This window comes from Periplaneta americana, chromosome 15 (genome assembly GCF_040183065.1).
Source record: "Periplaneta americana isolate PAMFEO1 chromosome 15, P.americana_PAMFEO1_priV1, whole genome shotgun sequence".
NCBI classification, from domain to species: domain Eukaryota; kingdom Metazoa; phylum Arthropoda; class Insecta; order Blattodea; family Blattidae; genus Periplaneta; species Periplaneta americana.
The window spans coordinates 87437935-87458565 of record NC_091131.1 but is presented as its reverse complement, the minus strand read 5'-3'; the positions used below and the strand labels follow the sequence as shown (position 1 = coordinate 87458565).

General features: G+C 35.8%; 1 protein-coding gene and 1 non-coding gene across 14 annotated transcripts in view; both read right to left on the bottom strand.

Moving 5' to 3' along the window:
* LOC138715195 (phosphatase and actin regulator 2) overlaps positions 1-20631 on the bottom strand; it is a 1243976-nt gene that overhangs the window by 120118 nt on the left and 1103227 nt on the right. The gene's annotated exons all lie outside the window — the stretch shown is intronic.
* TRNAC-GCA (transfer RNA cysteine (anticodon GCA)) lies at positions 11974-12050 on the bottom strand. The gene has a single exon. It is a non-coding gene; the product is annotated as a tRNA-Cys (tRNA).

Here is a 20631-nt window from a genome sequence, read left to right as displayed (position 1 = left end):
ATTGGTGAGAGCGAGATGGTATTTGACGAGATAAGACCGAGAATTCGCCATAGATTACTTGACATTCGCCTCACGGTTGGAGAAAATCTCGGAAAAACCCAACCCGGTAATCACAGTCCAAGCGGGGATCGAATCCGTACCCAAGTACAACTCTGAATCGGCAGGCAAGCGCCTTAGCCGACTGAACTATGCCGGTGATACCACCATCTTAAGATTTTAAATTTAAAAAGTAACAATGTGAAATACATTTTTGGAATTGAGGACAGTTTTTGCAAAACTTTCTAACTGCAAAATTTGGAAAATTGAGATTTTGATGGATTCGTTAACATAAGGCAGGCCTCTACATGATGTTCAAGGCGTCTTAGTAAAATTGGGTTATTTCTCTTCATTGTAGTGTGTCAAAGTGTGATCGTTTCTTCAAAATTTGCTTTCTGCTATAAGTGAGAGTTACAGCAAAACTTGCTACTATAGTGTTTTGTCTCTCCTGTAAAATTTAGTTTTATCAGCAAGTTTTGCAAAAACAGTCCTCAATTATAGGTTATAATTATGTTGTTCTGAATCGGATTTGATGATGTAAAACGAAGTATAGGACGGTAAAATTACACAACGCTGAAAAATTACCGAGTTACTGGCAGCGAATACTATCTCCTACCGCATTTAGTATTGTATCTTTCATTTCTAAAACCTAGCATGAAGCTCAGAATAAGCGTCGGACCGCTAATGGACAGTTCGAGAGTATACGGTTCGTCCTGTTTTTTTTTTCTTTTAATCCTTTTTGCCATGTTATTTTACGTTCAGAATTATTAAAGTTTCATTTATTCTCTCGTGTGTTTAAAATAAGAGAAACAGAAGTATAGCTTCTTTATTTAATGCAACGTCTACCATGAGCATTACTATTTTAACATTATTCCCAAAAATCGCCGAAGTTTCACTATTATATGAAGATTGTAATCTATTTTATATATTGAAGCCAAGTTGAAAACAGTCGCTCTCTAATAAAACATCTACTTCTCTAAAAGAGGAAACATCCGACTGTTGAATAATTCAAGGTTCCAATTCCACGTCCCTTCCCTAAAGGAGATAGAAAAGTGTCATTATATGTAAACATAGGTTAAGAATAATGTAGAGGTAGAATCGACAACATAAGTCAACGCATTAATGAAAGAAGCAATACCCCTATCATTTAAACATAGTAGCTACATGCAAGAAACATATCCGTCACTTGTTTACAGCGACTGGTTCAGTCATGTTATCTCGTGAAACAAACCTCGCGTGAGGGAAAGCAGAAAGTGGACTGCTACGATTCCACTTGCAGCTAGCTAGCTCATATATCCCCGCCATAAGATTCTTACTTTATGCTACGGCATACGCTTGTATTTGGTTTCATGACAAACGAATGATCTATACTCATTCACCAATAATTGGTAGTACGAATCCATTGAATTATGTTGTTCTGAATCGGATTTGATTATGTAAAACGAAGTATAGGACGGTAAAATTACACAACGCTGAAAAAGGAGATTCAAGAATAATTTAAAAAGTTGTATATAAAGTGAAAATTAAAATTAAGGTGACATTCAACATTTAATTTTTTTAAGGTGACCTGTATTTATCTAGGCTGACGAGTTTACTTCCTTGGTTTGAATTGTAAATTATTTAAAACTAGCGTGTAAGAGGGCCTTAGACTAGAAATGTTTAGTTTAAATGTAGTTCTGTTTATAAGTATGCATAAGGATGTAATTATTTGACTTATTTGAACTGTTGTATCAGTGAAGCGAGGTGAGTCAGTGAAGTTATGGTTTTACAGTGCAGTGAACAGTTCCGATCAGTGATAATTTATAGCGTCAATGAAATGTGTTCTATAGTGTCAGTGAAATGAGTTACAGAGTGTCAGTGAAATGCGTCATAGTGCCACTACAGGGAATGAGATGAGAGTAAAGTGAAAGACTATTGAAACTTATGTAGGATCTATAGATAATTATGTAGGTTGTATTGTAAAATTAGATATTTTATTTTATGTTTTATTATTATTGTGTTAAATTGTATTGTGTATTATTATTATATTGTGTGTAAAATTGTATATGTGTTGTAAAACTGTATTGTGTATTGTAAATTTTATTGTGTATTGGTTATCATTTTATTGTGTATTGTTAATATTGTATATACCACTGCCACCGGGTGCTTGCCCACTTGCAGTGTAAATAAACACATACATACAATTACAATCGATCAGACCCGTCTATCACTGCAATTACTATAGTTTTAAATTATCGATTCTGTTTTATCGCTACCGCTTGGCAACCGTTTCCTTTCGGTAGAAAATTTAGATGATCAGGTCTGGTGGTAGGCTACGTAAAATTAATGTTTCGACAATGACGCAAGGTTCTACATCTGATTAACAGAAAAAGGAATGGATAATGAAATTTATTTTTATTACGAACGGAATGAAATTTATGCAACATTAATTATGTATTATATCTGCGAAACAACTAATAAAAACCAGTCGAAGTTTCCATTTTGTCCAAGATAAATTTACTTGAAACTAAAGTTGCTCGTAAATTTAACGGCAAAATAAAACATTAACTTAATATCTATGATAATTCTAAATTTGGGACTTCCCCATTAGTCTACTTATGCAGCGCTTAAGGATGGACATATACTTCGTTCCATAATGTCTGACGGGCGACGTAAACACTGCCGGCACAGGAGGAGAGAAGTATAACTGCTATTCAACCAATGGTACAGGTCTTATTCCACGCTTGTCTTGAAGTTGGGCAGGGGTAGACCGACCAACTTCAAGATAAGAGTGGAATGAGACTTCTGCCATTGATTCAATAGCAATCCCCGATTCAATTATACTTCTCTCTATCTCAGCCGGCAATGTTCAAGTCACCTGCCAGGCATTATGAAACGAAGTATAGGTATCAGGAGGAGAAGAAGAAAGCCACGTACATTACGGGAGGACTATAGAGAATATTATATTTTTTTAAGATACAGCTTTCATTTTAGGTATATTATATGTATCTTGGCAACCTAAGAGTTTCCAAAATTTGACTTCCATCATACACTTATTTTTTCAGTGATTCAATTTTTTTTAAAGGGGCAACTTTTCAAAATTCTACTTCTCATACCAATTTCATTCAGTGAACATGAGTATTTTTATACATCAGCGGTGATTATTATCTTAGGAAGAGACCTGTTAATGCATTCAATTTCTTTTTTAAATAATTTCAGATTACATAAAAAAATAATCTCCGAAATGGCAGACATTTCTTAAAATTATTTTGTTTATGACATACATATTTTTTCTTACAAAAAGTTCGAGAGTCAGGAAAAATGCACGCACAAAATTGTTGAGTACGGTATAGTGAATATATAGAAAAAATCAGTTTCATAATTGCAGAACTGCAGAAGCCTTAGTAATTTTGTTAAAGAAAAATACATAAAATATCATTGCGAAGAAAAATGACTTTAAAGTCGACGCTTCAAAAGCGAGAACCTTTAATTGCAACGTCATTAGGAGGGTTTCCAGTCGTCTTACGACCTTGAAACTTTGCAAACATGCAGAGTATGGCATTAGCAATAAGTAAATAAGTAAATAAATAAATAAATAAATAAATAAATAAATAAATAAATAAGTAAATAAACAAATAAACAAACAAACAAACAAATACATAAATACATAAATACACAAGTACATAAGTACATAAGTAAATAAGTAAATAAATAAATAAATAAATATATATATATATAAATTTTTTTCCAAAACTGTGATATTTTCTCTACACACCTCCCTTAAATAAAGGAGTGAAAAACAGTAACTTCAGTTGCAATTAACTCTGAAATGTTTCAGCATTACGCAATTTGATATAGCTATACTTTTACATAATTATCTTTCATCCTAAATATTTTCATCAAAATTAATAACCCCAGACGTGTTTGCTCTCCTTGCTAGGAGAGATGTAAAATAATGAAGAACTCTATCGCATCTCTGTTGCACAATCCACATTGCTATAGCGAATTCCTATGTGTCCACTGAATAAAATTCATTATTACTCCCAGGAGAACAATAATTGTTTCGAATGTTGTTAATCACGCCTTGCTAATGATAGTGAAACCAAGCTTGATGGTATTGTGACACATAAAATGAGAGTACTTTGATAGAACTTCAATAACATTGTTTAGCAAAAATTCTAATTTATTACGATAGACTTAGGAAAATGAAACCGTTAACTCCTCTTAATGGGCAAGGATTACAGAGCGAAACGCTAGAACCAATGAAATACTAGAATAGCAGACAGGCTACAGTGTTGATAAATTACGTAATATATTTGTTTTACTTCATTGCATCATTCATGATGTGGCTCTGATATAGAGTAATATTAGGCCTGCTGTGATAGTTTGCGAACCAGTAGCTACTACATCGGCAGTGATAGGTGTGGAAGGGGAGGAACGGGGAGATTACTTGCTTCGGAACGTTGGGCTAATGTTTGTCCACTGAACACAGAAAACTGGATAGGGCTATGCTATATTTTCCTTACGCTGCACAAACCCAAAGCTAACCAACGAACGATATCGCCTATTCGACGGAAATTGTATATCAGAATGGCGTTTCTGTTTGCAATAACGTACAATAACGAGCAGTGATAAAGACATCACGCTAGCGCTAATATGAAACTAAGAGAGTAAATTATTCAAAAATGTTCACGAAGGAAAGCAGACGTTCGAAGCGGAAACATCAATGTTTATTTTGCTTTAAGAGCAAACGCAGAAATTGTACTGCTCTTCCCAATACTGTTGATCATAAGGGATCCGCTTCTCGCTCAGAACAGAAACAAAAGGTAGAACTAGATAAAAAAAAAAAAAAGGAACAAGTGTAATATAAACATACGTATCCGCTCGAATGTCTGTTGTGTATAAAATATTTCCAACGTAGCCTATGTATAAATAACATATTAGTATCACAAGAAAGCTCGTTATATTTTTAACCGCGTCGAAGACGAATAAAATTCAGTATTTATATATTTACTTCTTCAAGGTTATCTCCAATTGCTAACTGTATTCGCTATGACGCGGTATAATTAATAAGATAAAATAAAGCCAAGATTCACGACGAGGTACGAGGCGGCACGGCGTGATTCACTGCGAGTCACGATTGTCACGGCGTGAGTCACGACGAGGTACGAGGCGGTACGGCGTCAGTCACGACGAGGTAGAAGGAGGCACGGTGTGATCACGACGAGGTACAAGGTGGCACGGCATGAGTCACGACGAGGTACAAGGCGGTACGGCGAGAGTCATGACGAAGTACAAGGTGGCACGGCGTGAGTCACGACGAGGTACAAGGCCGGCCGGCATGATTCAGAACGAGATATGAGACGGCATTGTTAGGAACACTTGTAATACCCAACAACGTAAAAATACAAATGCAGTCACATGTTATTCAGATGCAGAGTGCTCATCATCTGTTTCATACTAGCGCGTGCGCATCGGAAATGTTCAGGCCAACTACAAACAGCTGTTTTACGCATTATGAACAGTAATCCTTCAGACGATCTCAGAAGAGCGACAGTACTACATCCTTGTAAGTAATCAGCAGTAAGTACTCTTTCATACCATTTGTAAGGCTTACTAACAAGTTGACAGTCTGAAATACAAAGGTGTACTATGAACAGTAACATGAGCTGCTGCCAGAAAGTTAAAAGGAGGGTAGCTATGGCAAAGGAAGCTTATCATAGCATCTTCTGCGAACCTCTGGAAAAAGAATTAAGGAAGAGACTAGTTAAGTGCTTTGTGTGGAATGATGCATTATATCAGGCAGAAACATGGACATTACGACGAAGTGAAGAGAAGCGAATAGAAGCATTTGAAATGTGGATATGAAGAAGAATGGAGCGTGTGAAGTGGACAGACATAATAAGAAATAAAGCTACGTTGGAAAGAGTGAGTGAAGAAAGAATGAAGCTGAAATTGATCAGGAAGATAAAAAGGAATTGGTTAGGTCACTGGCTGAGAAGAAACTGCCTACTGAAGGGAGCACTGGGAGGAATAGTGAACGGGAGAAGAGTTGGGGACAGAAGAAAATATCAGATGATAGATAACATAGAGATATGCGGAGACTAAGAGGAAGGCAGAAAATAAGAAATATTGGCGAATGCTGGGTTTGCAGTGAAAGGCCTGCCCTTGGGCAGAAAACGATGAATAAATGAATTAAGCGTAATATTCAAATATCTGAATCTCCACACACAATGAAAAATCGACACATTTGTGTGAACTGTTTCTTTTTACCACCATCCATAAAATATTTATTATTCCTCCTGAATCGTCCATTAGTATTACTGACAATGATATTATATAAAATACGAATGATATTTCATCACGGATGTTTTTGTTTAAGTGATCTGAAAGACATGTCTTAAGATAACAGTGCACTCAGTCCCGCGACGTATCCGAGATTTCGATCTGACGTTTCTGGATGTCTCAGTACACAGTCTGGAAACTAATGATCAACCTTGTAACTTTTACAAGGACGTGAAAAATACGCGAAGTTCTTAAGTCAATTTATCTTTAAATTATCGTTCATTCATTTACCCGTTCATTCATGACTGATCGAATCTCAATATTGAAGTTGAACTCGCGATATCCATAATCTCATTTCTTTAATTATGCATAATCATGTTATTTATCTCATGTAAACAGCACCTTAATTTGAGGTGATAAGATCATTCAAACTATGAAACTGACGCAGGTAATTACAGTACACAAAGTGAATTTAGCTATTCTGTCAGGTTATCTTTGCTTAGTACTGTCGCGCTACTTCTGTGCTACTGTACACTCCTGATATATTAGCACAGATACATCCACCTTGGTACAGTACATGTTATCTCCGTAGTCGTAAGGTAAGTTATTCCAGTCCACGCTCCTGTGTGAACCTAATATTAATCTTTGCTTATGCCATAATGGCCGAACATTTGCGGTGCTGGAGAAAGGGCGAATTCTTAAAAGGAAACAGGTCGTGACTGTTTCATCTGATCAATATCGTACATTAGTCTGTGCGACTCTAAAGCTCTGTAGCTAGAGAATTTTAAGAGGAAAATATGTTCTGTGAAGACTACGTACTAATGCTAACAGCAGCAGTAGTAGTAAACTAGGTACGGTACATAAACTGACATCGTTTATTATATCCATATCCTTTCACGAACTATTTTTATACTCAAAGGTTTTGCTGAACAAATTTCAGGCCTTTCCAGGTATGATATTAGGTTGGTTGATGTATATTTTTGTAACGTTTTTGTTCGTCATCACAACACTGCGTTGTTACAAGATGATTTATCGTTTGTCATTTGTTATTTGGAGCGTCGTGCTTGTAAATACGCCTTGAATTTTGTGGATTTGAAGAAATATTGTGCTATTTGTGGACTAAAGAAAATAGAATGCCAAGTGAAAAAAAAAAAAAAATACTTCCGACATATCCTTCTGTCTGCATCTAATAGAGGAACAAAGGCAGAGGAGGCGGCTCGAAACATTTGTGCCGTGTACAGCCAGACCTCAATCAGAGGTACAAAATTGTCTAAAGGATAAAAATAAGGTTCACCTGAAAATGACAAAAAAACTGTCAATGTGTGTACACCACTTTAAATGATGACATAAAGTCAATATTCTATTCAGACATAAATTCAGTAAGGAGCGTTGAGTAACGCGAAACTAAAAACTTGGGTATTTTGTCCCTTTATGTTCTAGAATTAATGAAACGGTTAACCCTCCATAGCAGTAATATCAGTACACTGCTATATGTAAAAGGGGTTGAATAAAATATTTTCGGATGAGCTACACTTCATTATGGCCCTATGCAGGGCTTTCCTGTTCCTGTGGCGGACCCAGGAGGATTCTTGCAGGTTATAAAAATTAGTTATACTAGCTGGATACGGTAGGAAAAACAAGGGTTTGTAAAGCCAGCAAGAGAGTCATCTCCCCTCTCGATCCATACCGGACATGCTTATTTGCTGTTATAAATACACTCCCTGTTTGCACTCCAGCTCTAGTAGTGAGTGAGTGAGTCGTCAAATTTGCATTTTATTGCACGAACTAACGTATACGTTATGAGACGTATCTTGAATTATAATTCTACTGTAGGTATCCTTTAACAATTTAGACCCAAAGCATGTTTACATCGATACTTGTATAATTTTATATACATACCCCTATGCTATTTAAGGGCAGAGGATGATATTATTGAATGTTTTTCCCCACTGATGCACATTTTTCATTTTTTGTACGTAGAAATACCATTTCCGCAACAAGTTAAATTCGAGATTAGTTTTAGGAAAAAAAAATTGGGGCCCAATTTAAAAAAAAAAGTACTATGCTACAGTAATTCACTAAAACTGATATATTTGAGACATTTTTTGGAGATAAATGCAAAATCTCTGGCATTTTACTTCTAAATGTAACATTCGTTAAAATGCTTATAGTATAATTTTGATAATGGCTTTCAAAATTGTAAGATAAACTATTTCATTTTAAGAATTAATTATAGAGGTACTTAATATATACAGATAAGGAGGGATGTTTTTCAATTGCAAAAAATAAATTTCTGTTCAAGAGAAAAGCTTCCTAACAGCCCAAATAATGTGTTCCAAATATCTTGTACCAGTAATCATACAAGTAGTGTTAATAGTTCCAAAGATATACAACTTTTTCTATGAGAATAAAGCAAAAAGTAAAAGTTACGGGAAATTACAATCAAAGTTTAGCATCATTTAAAGAATCCCTGTAACCAGAGCTCTAAAAATGGTGTCACAGCAGCTAACAAAGCCATAAATGTGTATTAAATTCGATGCAATATACTGTATTTCTCATACATCAGAGGTATTAAACCAATTTTCTTTTAAAATTTACTTATCCCCATTTCCAACCATAATTTTCCCTTGATAATCCTGTTTACCAGAGCTTTAAAAATAACACTGCAATAGCGGACTTGGGCATAAATACGCATGAAATTTTATGCAACTGTTTTTCACATACCAAAGTGCATTTTAAGCTTTTCTTTTAATTTTCCTCACATTCTTTAAGCTATTAGGAAACTAGAACTCAATCCTAGGAAAAGGACTTCTCTTTGTAATCCAGGTGAATTGATTTGGAATAATTACAACTGGAAGAACCCCTAATGACTGGAATACATTTACCATCAACTGGACGTGTTCCTTACATCAATAGCAAAGATATTGGTTTTTAAAATATCAAGAGAATAATCCCACGAATCAGTCAAAACTAATATAGTAACATCAATAGCAGCGGCAGTAGCAATAGTAGTAGTAGCAGTAGCAGCACTAGTGGTAGTGACAGCAGCAGTATTAGTAGCAGCAAGTTAGCAGGAACAGCAGTGTAGTAGTAGTAGTAGTAGTAGTAACAGCGGTAGTAGCAGCAGCAACAGCAGTAGTAGCGGTAGCAGCGGCGGTAGTAGCAGCGGCAGTAAAAACAGCAGTAGCAGCGGTAGTAGTAGTAGTAGTAGTAGTAGTAGTAGTAGCAGTAGTAGTAGTAAAACAGTGATAGTCGCAGCAGCAACAGCAGTAGTAGCGGTAGCAGCGGCAGTAATAGCAGCAGCAGTAGTAGTAGTAGTAGTAGTAGTAGTAGTAGTGGCAGCAGCAGGTCAGTAGTAGCAGTAGTAGTAGCAGCAGCAACGGTAGTAGTAGTAGTAGTAGTAGTAGTAGTAGTAGTAGTAGTAGAGGGAGTATCTAGTAGCAGCAGCAGCAACGGTAATAGTAATACTAGAGGGAGTATCTAGTAGTTGTAGTAGTAGTAGTAGTAGTAGTAGCGGTAGTAGTAGTAGTAGCGGTAGTAGTAGTAGTAGCGGTAGTAGTAGTAGTAGCGGTAGTAGTAGTAGTAGTAGTAGCGGTAGTAGTAGCAGTAGTAGCGGTAGTAGTAGCAGTAGCAACGGCAGTAGTAGTAGTAGTAGCGGGAGTATCTAGTAGTAGTAGTAGTAGTAGTAGTAGTAGTAGTAGTAGTAGTAGTAGTAGTAGTAGTAGTAGTAGTAGAGGGAGTATGCAGTAGCAGTAGTAGTAGAGATAGTATCTAGTATGTAGTAGTAGTAGTATTATCTAGTAGTAGAGATAGTATCTAGCATGTTGTAGTAGTAGTAGTAGTAGTAGTATCTGGTATCTAGTAGTAGAGATAGTATCTAGTATGTAGTAGTAGTAGTAGTAGTAGTAGTAGTAGTAGTAGCGGTGGTAGCAGTAGTACTAGTTTTGAACTGTAGAGACTGTTCAGTGTCGATATTCAATGCGGACAACAAACAGCCGACAATTTTAACTAGGAGCCCCATCCAGCAAGAACGAGAAGTTTCCACGTGCCGTAAATCTGCAATACGGGACCGACAGCTTTACTTTCCTCCCGAAGAAAGACACCTTTTGAAATCCATCGTCCACGACCGGATTGGTTAGAATCTGAAAACTTCGATCAAACGTGCTTAAACTCCTGTACTGAAATATTGAACTTTGAATGGAAGTATAAGTTACTGTACTTTTTGGAGGCCCGAAGACTTCAGCGTTGAACACTGTCAGAGAGAGTATTCATAGGGCTATATGGCTGCAGAGTGCAATGTATGCAAGGTCGAGGTTTAGTTGTTGCATGATGCCAACACCTGAAATAAGACGGCATAATACTTTGACTTTGAGAAAAGTTGTTTAATTTTAGGGCAAATATGTCCTTGGTTTCATCCGGACATTTATCTTTGCACCTTAGGAAAGCCATGGTAAGACCGTAGGTAGGATAATGAACTTAAGTCACGTCGTAAAAATGATACGAAACCCTTGACATAAGAGTTTACACGATGAAAAAGGAAATCCACAAAATAAATTAATCATTAATGTAATACTGTAGCCTATATTATACTGAACAAGTGCGTAACCCCTTGAAGAGGGAGCAACTTCTCTGCTATATGTGTGAGGCATGTAGCCTAAACGATGTTCTTCAGGCGTTGAAATCTTTGAGCTGTACAGTGAACTGGTCGCTAAATCTAATATTTCCGTACGTTTCCTTGGACTTGTCATTAAATAATCTTGATGACATACAATTATTTTACGAATACTTTTGGCTTCATAAGAGTATGTTGAGATTTAATTTCTTCGGTGTTTCGGAACACTTTACATGTCCATCTTCACGGTAGCAACACTTGAGATCTATAAAGTAGCCCATTTTGTAGAGATTATGTATTTGGCTATAACACATTGACGAAGAAAAACAGATAGGGTAAGACATATTTAAATTGAATATTAATGAATATGTAACACTTATTCTGAAATACGAAATTATAGGACATTACATTCATTAATTACACACTCTACAGAGTAGGCGACTTCCCTAAATACAGCGATAAGATCGTGAGGATGGAACTTCGGAATAGTTCCGAAACATCAGAGAACTTAAACTTCAGCATGCGGTTGAATTCATTTTGAACATAGGCTATAGCACCGTGAAAACCTACAAATTCGTATAACTGAAATGTCTGGGGAGAAACTCATCATAATATTAAGTTTCGACAATTCCGAGTAGAGAGATCTACGTACGTTCCGGAACATTTCTTCCTAGATACCACAAAACTGACACAATTCCACAATTATTTCCGGTACAACTTTATAATGAAATTTTTGTGCGTTCGAAAAGTTCAGTTGACTGGAACAGACCGAAAAAGTAAGCGATACAATTTTTTTTCGTAATAAAACCTTAAAATTGAGACGTGTACGTAACTATGTTCTATTGATAGTTGAATCGACCTGTTCAACTACTCATTTCCGTCAGAAATGTAATCGGTCGACAGTGCGTTAGAAAAGAGCAAGCTTAGCCTTCACATCAAGCCTAATATCTTCGACGGAAATTAGTTACGTAGCCTACATAATCTGTTTACGAATGCCAGTACTTACACTTTTGTCTATCAAACAGACCTTACTTTATCACCTTTAATTCGAGAAAAATTCGTTCCGGCACCGGGAATCGAACCCGGGACCTCTCAGCTCTGCGCGCTGAGCGCTCTTTCCAACTGAGCTATGCCTGGACACGATCCACGGTGCCGGTCGAACTCTTCTCATTGTAATGTTTACGGCCTACTACCTGCATTTAAACATACCTATATAAGTCATGTATGCAGGAGAGCATATTTAAATGACTTTATGGCCATATTCAACAACAGTTTGTGACAACTGTTAACATTTAATTCATCACATATAATGAATATGTGAGACCTTACTTTGTCTTTGTGAGCTGGTATACTACAGAAATACTTAAGTTTCATTAGAATATTTAATGCAGTAGCTGAATATGGTTCACATTGAAGATATTAGTTGGAAAATAGACATTTATGGTAACAAAAATAAAATCGTTTATCTTCGATTGAATTCTTAACAAAATATCCTGAAACTACATTGCTTCACAAAAACCGAATTATAATCCATGTTGAATCTTTCGTACACTACTTTTAACACTTCAATATAAATAATTGATTAAATGGCGATCTTACTCGTGTTAATTATGTAAGCATGTGCGGCTTACAGCTGTTTCGGTGCTATTCTACACCATCCTCAGAGCCTACTAGATCTCGGCGGTATCTCAACTTCGCTGCCTGTTGTGTGGGTGCGTTCGTGTGATGAGTTGTGTTAAATAGTGTGTGTTCTGAAATTGATCTGTGTGTTGAGAATTTGACTGGGGTGTGTTATAATTTTAGTGAACAAATAGAAACAATACGTTTAACCGAGAAGAAAGCGTGATTGAACTGAAGAAATATTTTACAACAATAAGGAATTTGTGCTTTAAGGATTTCAGGACAAATATTTTACGACACAACAACAAAATCTGGTGCTAGAGATGCTTTAGGTTACACTTAATTAAACAATTATTTTTCAGAATAAAATGTAACCTTACCACTGGAAGTTACTCCGTGCATTTCTAATCTCTGTTTCACCAACAGATAATAATTAAGCTTAATTTGTGATAACTGAGATTTAGCGATCTGAGTAAATGTGAGTTTTACGCGTTTAAAAATGGACAGAAGATTACGAAAAAACCCGTACACTTTAGAATGCAGGAAACACTATATTACCGACAGACAATCGCATATGAAAAGCTGCGGAACACGTCTCAAGAGACATACAATTGACAAGGTGCCAAACATTCCCAGCAGTACTTGTGTGTATATACATATATATTTTTTAATTAAATTAGAGTAGTATGACAACCAGGATATTATCGGAAAGCTGCCCGTTAGCCTGACGACATAGCTAATGATTTATGTTCCATCACATGGAGAACAATTGTCAGCGAAACATCTGAGAAATTAGATGTCAATACACGGATGCAAAACAGGAAATTTTTGTTCACAAAGAGATCACCGTGCAATTTGAAATGTCATAATATATGCGTACATTAATATAAAGTAGGCCTACTGATCTCAAAGCGGGAGAAAGCGATGTAAATTGCCTAGAAGAGATGTAGATTGAACTTTTATCACTGCAGTAATGAATAAAGAAAATCACAACGTTTCGAAGGCTGGCTCAGTCAACTAGATTTAGGTATTTGTAAGAACCCCAACGAGTAGAAATTCCATCTCACTCCACTTTTTGTCCAATTGACGATGAATGTAACTCCAATCTTCAAAACGTTATGACTTATGTTTTCATTACCTGTTATCGAAGAAGTATAATCTAGAACTCTTCTAATTTATACAGTACTAATTGTATTTTCCATACTAATATCGAATTCAGTAAACTTTAACTTCCTATGAAGCATTATTGATTCATTCACTGTGATAGTGTCGAAGCAACGATATCCATTGCAGATAGCTAAAAACATTGACACAGGTTCAGATTATTTCAATGTACACCGATTATTCTATCAGTGGATTCAATTATCTACATACTAGTAATGTTCTGTGATTTAATTAAGTAAAACGAGATAGATGAATCTCAGTGAAAATCATTGCAATTTATTTAACTAAAAGGTAGTGAATATTCACACTAACATGTATGATCTACAGCTGAATATAATTTTCTAGTGTCAAACTAAACTTCAATTTATTTCACTCCGGAAAAGCTTGATGAACCTGTGATTTATATGAATTTACGAAGGCAAAGAGTTGATTCCCAATAAACCATTGATGCAAATTAGATTGAAATGAAGACCTAAAGTACGAGGGCTCCAAAAATAGTGCACAATATTTATTTAAAAATTACATTTTTATCCTACAGCTTTGCTATTTTCACAGAATGTAGATACATCCTTTAGGAACAAAATGTTACTTTTCCACATAATCCCTGGCCCTTTAAACTGTCTTTCGCTACCTGTATAACTGTACGGTAAAAGTCTGGACCAACACATCTGAGTCACTCTTTAGAAGCGTGCACGAGAGAGTCGTCATCGTCAAACCTTGTTCCGTGAAGGGATTCCTACAGTTTACCAAAGAGATGGTAATCGCATAGTGCCAGATCAGGACTGTAAGGCGGGTGTTTCAGTATTGTCCAAGTTCTGTGATCTAGTCTGTGGTCCTGTGACTGACATGTGGCAATTGGAATGACAATTCTTTCACTGTTACGCGTTTGTCAGCCACTACCAAGTTAACGCGCTGCACATTGCCAGGACTTTGTGCAGTGCGGAGTCTGCTGCTGCGATGAGTATCCCGAATATTGGCGTGCTCTCTTTCACCAGATAATCTGCTTGCCCACCGACTAACCGTACTGCGATCGACAGCTGCATCTCCATACATATTCTTTTTTGAACCTCTTGTGAATGTTTCCCACTGTCTCATTCTCACAGAAACCCGATAACACCACGTTGCTTCTGACGAATGTCAAGTACAATAGCCATCTTTAAGGAGTGCTATCATGGCGCCACTCATGGGAACGACTTGAATTAAATTTCAATAAAAGTGGGAAGGATGATGTATCAATGACTTCCATAAATTGCAAAGGTGTAGATTAAAAAATAAATTTAAAAAATGTTGTGCACTACTTTTGGAGTAAATAAAGATTTAAGAGTCATTTTAATACATTCGAGGAAATTGAGTCATAACATACGATGAATCTATTGGCACATAAGTAGAGGCTGGATTTTGTGCAATATTGACCTTAAAATATGTACATAAATATATAAGTAAAAACCTCAAAGTGTGTACAAAATATGTAATATCAAAATTGCACAGTAAGTTAAAAATATTAATTTCATACAGTACAAATTACATACATACATATATAGTCACGACATAGTCCTTGTGAGATTCTACACTTAAGGCATGAAACACAATGCGCCACAAGATATTTCTCTATATTTTCAAGATTAACTTCCGTCAGCGATCGCACAAAATGTTCTCATACACCAAAAACGACCCCTCTACATCGCATGAGATTACTGGTGCATATTAAAATAAATAAATGTGGCTGACAACAGTGTCTCCTGGACGTTCAGCGTTTCTCCACCGAGGATCTGAACAGCTAACAAACTGAAGTAGATCCGATTTCTTTTAGGACTGCTTCGAATTTTTTATGACTTGCTTACTTATGTGTATCCCATTATTTACTGTTAACTTTGAGTTCCAAATTGTATAAATATTTTTTTTATAATTTCATTTTAGTGTATGCTGAAATATTTTAATTCTTTTTACAAGGCGTCTCATTAAACGGCATTCAGCATGCATGTTAATTTTATGTAAAAATATGTAATTATCTTAAAATAATATTATGCGGGATATGTAAAAATATGAAGTATTAAAATTAAATGTAATTGTCTTGGTAAACAAATTCGCCAACATTTTGAGTTTTCATACAGATAGAGTACATACTAAGGAAAAAATATGTAATTACTAATTACATAAAAATCCAGATTCTACACATGACAGATCTCGTCATCTATGAACGCCTAATAAAACGATAAAAGAATTAGTGTGGACTTTGATTATTAGTTATGTTATGGCCATAGATACATAAATTGTTATTCCAGTGAAAACATAATTTTTACAAAAATGGCACAAACTCTTATTAACTTCAAGTCTCTATTACTAATCTCCTGTAATATTGTTATACAGCAAGCTCTACTTACGAGTTACACGAAACTACTTAACTCGTAGTTGATTCAAGCTCTTCCTATCAACTGAGGGCTTCTCATTAGAAAACACGACGTTTCATGATTACAAAATTACATGAAAATGATTAAGAGTGGTTGTAGGGTAGGTTGCTAAGTAATTCCGTCTCTACTACTGCTGCAATTCAGTTGCTATACAGTTAGTCAAGAAATGAGCAGTTGTAAATGTTATAACTATTATCCGGTTCTCAAAGAAATGCACTATATTCACGCATGCGCATACAGAATTGAACTCTAGTCTCTAACGTTAATATTCAAACACAGCATTCGTAAAACACAAAGCAGCTTAGTCGGAGGAGTTCAATTTCAGAGATTTCTTTCTTGAAAGCACCACTCCTGAAGCAACGGCACGACTCTAAAATTCGTTATTTTGTTAAACGAGACTTCAACATAACGGGCTCAGAGAGTCTCAGATCTTGAGAGTGCCGTACAATTTTCTTAAACACAGGCCTGCGGTGAAAAAAAAATTTAAACAATTTTAGCTCTCCTTTATGTATTTTTTGTGCTGAAACCAGAAATAACATTAAAAATGGGACATCACGCACCATTTTTACATAAACCTATATTTTATTTATTTACTTGGTTATTTAACGTCGCTGTATCAACTACGAGGCTATTTAGCGCAGTGAATTGGTGATAGTGAGATGATATTCTTCGCTAGCAGTCTAAGCAACGAGTTATTCCGGCCAACAGCGTATTTACTTTCAATGTAGCGACGGATCGTAAATTTTTTTCGCCATTAACTAGCAACATTTCAGAGTTTTATAATTTGGCTTCGGTACACTTTGTTCTGTATTAATTGCCTTCCATCTAAACAGTTCAAACAAAATTGGTTATCGCTCAAACGAATTATCTCCTTGTAAGCTTCTATCTGCCGATAATTAATTTAAAAAAAAATTGATTACTACAAATAAACTCTCCCAGAACATGTAATGAAAATCGTTGTCTGTCACTATCATCTGAATAAATACAATACTCATCTCCATTTAGCAGTTATTTGTAATAGAATCTGACGTGTCTAGCGGATCGATTCATCATTTTAAGGATGTTATTTTATGGCCAATAAAAATCTTAAATGTCGGTATAAAAACCTGGTTAATTTTTGCGTTATTTCGCACAAAAAACATAAATTCGGTATTATTTTGCATTTAAAAAGTATCACTTTTTTACTTCTCGTAGTGTAAAATACATTACTGAATATTCATACGAAAACTAAGATGTGTATGGAGAGAATCTTTTTTTTTTACTTGGTTATTTTACGACGCTTTACCAACAGCTTAGGTTATTTAGCATCTGAATGATATGAAAGTGATAATGCCGGTGAAATGAGTCCGGGGTCCAACACCGAAAGTTACCCAGCATTTGCTCACATTTGGTTGAGGGAAAACCCCAGAAGAAACCTCAACCAGGTAACTTGTCCCGACCGGGAATCGAACCCGGGCCACCTGGTTTCGCGGCCAGACGCGCTAACCGTTATTCCACAGGTTTGGTCAAGGGTATCTTAAGAACCTTTGTAAATTTTGAAAATACTTCATAAGTTTTCTACCGTCTCTTACTGTTGTGCAGAGAAATAAAATAGTGTAACGGTCTTGTATACTTTGTGTGAGTAATATAAACTATTAGGCACCACAAAACATTCAAGCCATTTCTAATTCATATTTAATCACTCGAAATACAGTTTAAATATTAGATTTAAAATTTTGTATTGAAATAGAGACTAAAAGTTTGAATTCAATATTTGTACATAAATATAAATGCAAGAGAGATTACATTTGAATCACAAGTTTTAAGAAAATTACTATGCCAGTCTACCTAATTCAAACAAATAATAAATTCAGCTAACTCCAATTACTAAGCCTCGGAATTGGACTGATTCTCCGGCACGACCACAGCAAAGGAATAAGGTTATAAGATTTGGTACATGGAACGTAACTAGTCTTTATAGAACAGGAGGGGTAACATTAGTAGCAAAAGAACTAGCTAGATATAGAATAGACTTCGTGGGAGTACAAGAGGTTAGGTTAGATGGGAATGGCATATCACAAATAGGCGATTACTTGTTGTATTATGGGGAAGGAAACATTAATCACCAATTAGGAACAGGATTCTTTGTACATAAAAGAATAAAATCAGCAGTAAAAAAGGTCGAATTTATCAGCGACAGGTTATCGTATTTAGTACTTAAGGGTAGATGGTGCGATATCGTAGTTATAAATGCTCACGCCCCTAAAGAAGAGAAAGACGACCATATAAAGGATAGCTTCTATGAGGAGTTGGAACACACTTTTGATCAGTTACCTAGATATCACATGAAAATTTTATTGGGAGATTTCAACGCTAAAGTAGGACAGGAGGATATTTTTAAACCAACAATTGGAAAAGAGAGCCTACACGTAAGTAGTAATGACAATGGAGTTAGGTTAGTCAACTTTGCCACATCAAAGAATTTAATTGTCAAGAGTACAAAATTCCCAAATAAGGATATACATATATATACTTGGACTTCTCCAGACGGAATGACACACAACCAAATAGAACACATCTTGATAGATAAACGAAGACATACTAGTATAGTAGACATTAGAACTTTCAGGGGGGCAGACTGTAATTCTGACCATTATTTGGTAATTGGAGTATTAAGAGAAAGACTATCAGTAACCAAGAGAGTAGAGCAACAAGCTAATATTAGTAGATTCCTTCCGACGAAGGTGAGATAGAGTTAGATGTTAATAGCGTGTGGGACAATATCCGAGATAATATCAAAATTGCAGCTGAGCAGAGCATAGGTTATCATGAAACTAAGAAAAAGAAACCATGGTTTGATGAAGATTGTTCCATTGCAGGAGATAGAAGGAAACAGGCAAAATTGAAATTCTTACAGGATCCAATTGAGGAGAATAGAGATAATTATTTCAATGAAGACGGAAGTAAGTCGTACACTTAGGAATAAAAAGAGAGATTACTTGAAGGAAAAACTGAATGAGATAGAAACGAATAGTAAGAATAAAAACATTCGAGATTTATACAAGGGTATAAAGGAATTTAAAAATGGATATCAGGCAAGGGTAAACGTGATCAACGATGAGAATGGTGACTTGCTTGCAGACTCTCATTCAATCCTTAACAGATGGAAAAACTATTTTGGGCAACTACTAAATATACATAGGCCAAGTAGAAACGATCGGGACGAAATTCAAACACAAACTGCTGAGCCATTTATACCGGAACCCACACTTTCTGAAGTCGAAATTGCGATAGAAAATCTGAAAAAGTACAGGTCTCCAGGTATCGATCAAATTCCAGCAGAATTAATACAAGAGGTTGGAAGCGTATTATCTAGCGAAATTTATAAACTTGTACTTGCAATTTGCGAAAAGGAAATTGTACCAGAACAATGGAAGGAGTCCATAATCGTACCTATTTTTAAGAAGGGGGGACAAGACTAACTGTAGTAACTTTCGAGGAATATTACTTTTGTTGACGTCGTACAAAATTTTGTTCAATATCCTTTTGAGAAGATTAACTCCATATGTAGATGAAATTATTGGGGATCATCAGTGTGATTTCAGGCGTAACAGATCGACTATTGATCAGATTTTTTGTATTCGACAGATATTGGAGAAGACATGGGAGTATCAGGGTACAGTACATCAGTTATTCATAGATTTCAAAAAGGCGTATGACTCGGTTAAGAGAGAAGCTTTATATAATATTCTTATTGACTTTGGTATTCCCAAGAAACTAGTTCGATCAATTAAAATGTGTCTTAGTGAAACTTACAGCAGAGTCCGTATAGGCCAGTTTCTATCTGATGCTTTTCCAATTCACTACGGGCTAAAGCAGGGAGATGCACTATCACCTTTACTTTTTAACTTCGCTTTAGAATATGCCATTAGGAAAGTTCAGGATAACAGGCAGGGTTTGAATTCAACGGGTTACATCAGCTTCTTGTCTATGCGGATGACGTGAATATGTTAGGAGAAAATACACAAACGATTAGGGAAAACACGGAAATTTTACTTGAAGCAAGTAAAGCGATCGGTTTGGAAGTAAATCCCGAAAAGACAAAGTATATGATTATGTCTCGTGACCAGAATATTCTACGAAATGGAAATATAAAAATTGGAGATTTATCCTTCGAACGGGTGGAAAAATTCAAATATCTTGGAGCAACAGTAACAAATATAAATGACAGTCTGGAGGAAATTAAACGCAGAATAAATATGGGAAATGCGTGTTATTATTCGGTTGAGAAGCTTTTGTCATCTAGTCTGCTGTCAAAAAAATTAAAGTTAGAATTTATAAAACAGTTATATTACCGGTTGTTCTGTATGGCTGTGAAACTTGGACTCTCACTTTGAGAGAGGAACAGAGATTGAGGGTTTTTGAGAATAAGGTTCTTAGGAAGATATTTGGGGCTAAAAGGGATGAGAGTTACAGGAGAATGGAGAAAGTTACACAACGCAGAGCTGCACGCATTGTATCCTTCACCTGACATAATTAGGAACATTA